The sequence below is a fragment of the Aegilops tauschii genome, chromosome 2 (assembly GCF_002575655.3).
Source record: "Aegilops tauschii subsp. strangulata cultivar AL8/78 chromosome 2, Aet v6.0, whole genome shotgun sequence".
NCBI lineage: Eukaryota > Viridiplantae > Streptophyta > Magnoliopsida > Poales > Poaceae > Aegilops > Aegilops tauschii.
The window spans coordinates 209,202,979-209,207,163 of NC_053036.3; the positions used below are offsets into that span (position 1 = coordinate 209,202,979).

The 4,185-nt window shown below is 48.8% G+C and overlaps 1 long non-coding RNA gene across 1 annotated transcript; it reads left to right on the forward strand.

Moving 5' to 3' along the window:
* Window positions 1-715: 715 nt before the first annotated feature.
* LOC141041615 (uncharacterized) lies at window positions 716-3,859 on the forward strand. Its single transcript, XR_012202286.1, has 2 exons — window positions 716-2,225; window positions 3,526-3,859. It is a non-coding gene; the product is annotated as an uncharacterized lncRNA (long non-coding RNA).
* The last annotated feature ends 326 nt before the right edge of the window (window positions 3,860-4,185 follow it).

A 4,185-nucleotide genomic window follows, 5' to 3' on the forward strand; every position in this document is an offset into this window, starting at 1 on the left:
CAAGAAAAATCATCGCAAAAGATTTATTCCTTTTGGACTCCGTTTGATATTCCTTTTCTGTAAAACTCAAAAACAAGGAAAAAACATAAATTGGCACTCGGCTCTAGGTTAATAAGTTAGTTGTGACGCCCGGATAATGAAGCTAGAGTAAACTCTGCTAATGATGCCACGTCACCTCGATTACTATTGCTAATCTCGCGTTAGTTCGAAACCGATTCAAATTCAAATTCAAAATAAAGGCAAACCTCAAAAGTTTTCAAATATTAAAACCAAAATGTTCGGGTTGTGCCAGTTAATGCATATGTGATTAGGGTGAAGAAACCACATTTTTATAAAATATTTAAATGCACTAAAGTAACTTAAAAAGTAGCAAAAACAACTATTTAAATGCTCCTTAAATAATAAACAAATACAAATTACTTATTTAAAGTGCCAAATTATTTATGACACAGATATAGTTAATATTATAATTTTAGGTTTAACTTTAGTATTTCATGACACTAATGTAAAATAAAACAGTAAAGTAAAATTATATAAAAAGAAATAACAGAAAAAGAGAAAAGGGAAAAACAAAAAAACAAAAAGAAACTAACTAACCTAACCTACTGGGCACTTGGCCCATCTAGAAAGCTCAGGGCCCAGCCGCCCCCACCAGCGAGCTAACCCTAGCCGATCCCTCGCTCGATCCCCATCTCTCCCCACTCCTCCCGTCTGATTCACTCGATCCCCCCCCACCTCGTGCTGCCAGGACAGGAGATAGCGCTCACGCTCGATCCCATGCTCGCTCGGTCCCCTGTCGCCGAGTTGTGCCGCCCTGAAGCCCCTCCTGCCGTCCTCACGGCCATGGCGTCCACTGGACTGTGCGGCGACCCCTCAACTGGATCTCCCTCGCCCAAGCCGACGACATCGTTCACTGACGTGCCATCGTGCCGCTGCTACGGCGCCGCCCCGGCCTCCCCGAGCTTCTCCTCGACAGCCCCGTAGTGAGCTCCGGTCCTCCGTGACCTCTCCCATGTCTCCTCCGCACCCCGTAACTTGGTTATAGACAAGGCCGTGCTCTTTGCGCCGCGTCTCGCTGCCGTCGTCGCCTCGCCCGTGTCGCGCCACATCCGTCCGCGCCTACTGCCGTTCTGATGCCGCTGCCTGCCGCTGCCGTAGCTACCCGCGCACGCCCGTAGCTCGCCCCGCTAGCTCGATCGCATCCGTGTTCCACGCCGCCGCTGCACTATTCCAAGCTCAGGACACCGCAAACCTCGACTCGGCGTCGCTGGACCTTCCCCGCACCTACTGCCCCCACCATCCACTTCGCGGCGACTCCGGCTGTCCAACGCGGCCCGCCGCTTCACGAACTGTCGCCGGAAACGGCCGGACGGCCAACTCCAGCGCCCTCGGCCTCGCCGACGTTAACCTGCTGATGTGGCGTCATTAAGCAGTTAATTAAGCCACTAATTCCCCATGACAATGGACCCCACCGTCCTAATGAACCTCATTGGAGTTAATTAAAACTCTGTTAAATAAACCACTCAATGACACATGGGGCCCACCAACTAATTAAATTGTGTAGATTAACTCTAATGCAAAACTGAGTCTATGACATGTGGCCCCCACCTAATTTTTTAAATTAATTAAACTCTTAATTTACACTGTCTCTATGATAGTTGGGTCTCACCAGCCAGTTTCACCGGTTAAATGTTGACTGGGTCAACTTTGCTGACTGGATCCCTTGGCCCCACTGTCATACGGTAGCACTAGGTAACAAAAGTTTATTCTGCTTTTATTTTCGAATTAAAATAAATCCTGTAATTTAGAAATTCAATAAAACTTTAAAAAATTAATAGAAAATAAACCGTAAATCAGATGAAAATACTTTGTACATGAAAGTTGCTCAGAATGACGAGACGAATCCGGATACGTAGCTCGTTCGTCCGCCACACAACCTTAGCATAGTAAACACACAACTTTCCCCCTCCGGTTCATCTGTCCGAAAACACGAAACACCGGGAATACTTTCCCGGATGTCTTACCCACTTCAGCGGTATCACTACTACTGCGTTAGGTCACCTCTAGCACCGCGTATTGCCATGTTACGCTTTGTGATGCTTTGTTTGCTCTGTTATTTGTTCTGTTCCCCTTCCGTTACTTCTTTCCGGTAGACGCCAAGACTGCCGGTGACCCCCAGTTCGACTACGGTGTTGACGACCCCTCCTTCTTGCCAGAGCAACCAGGTAAGCCCCCTCCCCCTTGATGACCAGATATCGCCTATTCCTTCTCTCTACTGCTTGCATTAGAGTAGTGTAGCATGTTACTGCTTTCGGTTAATCCTATTCTGCTGCATAGCCTGTCATTGTTGCTATAGTTGTTACCCTTACCTGCAATCCTAAATGCTTAGTATAGGATGCTAGTATTCCATCAGTGGCCCTACAATCTTGTCCGTCTTCCATGCTATACTACTGGGCCGTGATCACTTCGAGAGGTGATCACGGGCATATGCTATATACTTTATACTGTTACATTACTTATGATGCTGTTCGGAGATGGGGGCTGAAGGGGCAGGTGGCTCCATCCCGGTAGAGGTGGACCTGGGTTCCCGACGGCCCCCGACTGTTACTTTGTGGTGGAGCGACAGGGCAGGTTGAGACCACCTAGGAGAGAGGTGGGTTGGCCCTGGTCGGCGTTCGCGGATACTTCAATTAACACGCTTAACGAGATTTTGGTATTTGATCTGAGTCTGGCCACTGGCCTATACGCACTAACCAACTACACGGGAACAGTTATGGGCACGCGACGTCGTGGTATCAGCCGAAGCCTTCGTGACGTCAGCGACTGAGCGGCGCGTGCCGGGTTGGACCGCGTAACGCAACTTCCTTTGAAATGGAGGTTGCTAGGTCTGCTCTCCGGCCGCCCACGTAACGTGCAGGTGTGCAATGGGCCCAGACCCCTTCACGCATAGGATTTAGACCAGTGTGCTGATCTCTCTGTTGTGCTTAGGTGGGGCTGTGACGTGTTGATCTTCCGAGGCCGGGCATGACCCAGGAAAATGTGTCCAGCCAAATGGGGTCGAGCGTGTTGGGTAATGTGATGCACCCCTGCAGGGAAGTTTATCTATTCGAATAGCCGTGATCCTCGATAACAGGACGATCCGGAGTTGTACCTTGACCTTATGACAACTAGAACCGGATACTTAATAAAACACACCCTTCCAAGTGCCAGATATAACCCGGTGATCGCTCTCACACAGGGCGACGAGGAGAGGATTGCCGGGTAGGATTATGCTATGCGATGATACTTGGTGAACTTACCATCTACTCTCTTCTACATGTTGCAAGATGGAGGCTGCCAGAAGCGTAGTCTACGACAGGACTAGCTACCCCCCTCTTATTTTGGCATTCTGCAGTTCAATCCACCGATATTGCCCCTTTACACAGATACCCATGCATATGTAGTGTAGATCCTTGCTTGCGAGTAGTTTGGATGAGTACTCACGGTTGCTTTTCTCCCTCTTTTCCCCCTTTCCATTCTACCTAGTTGTCGCAACCAGATGCTGGAGCCCAGGAGCCAGACGCCACCGTCAACGACGACTCCTACTACACCGGAGGTGCCTACTACTATGTGCAGGCCACTGACGACGACCAGGAGTAGTTTAGGAGGATCCCAGGCAGGAGGCCTGCGCCTCTTTCGATCTGTATCCCAGTTTGTGCTAGCCATCTTATGGCAACTTGTTTAACTTATGTCTGTACTCAGATATTGTTGCTTCCACTGACTCGTCTATGATCGAGCACTTGTATTCGAGCCCTCGAGGCCCTTGGCTTGTATTATGATGCTTGTATGACTTTTTTATTTTTAGAGTTGTGTTGTGATATCTTCCCGTTAGTCCCTAATCTTGATTGTACACGTTTGCGTGTATGATTAGTGTACGATTGAATCGGGGGCGTCACAAGTTGGTATCAGAGCCGACTGCCTGTAGGAATCCCCCTTCCACACTCCTTGGCCGAAGTAGAGTCTAGTCACTGAAAGCTGTTTTACTAACATGGATGTGTGGCTTACGGGCCCACGTCGCCATTGGGTGGTATTAGGATCTTTTACTTCTCGTCTATACTCTGGGACTCTTATCTCTCTTCTACTCGGGTTAAAGGGTTTTACTAACTCTAACTCTAGGTTCTCGTAACTGCTTCCTCCCGGGGAGCC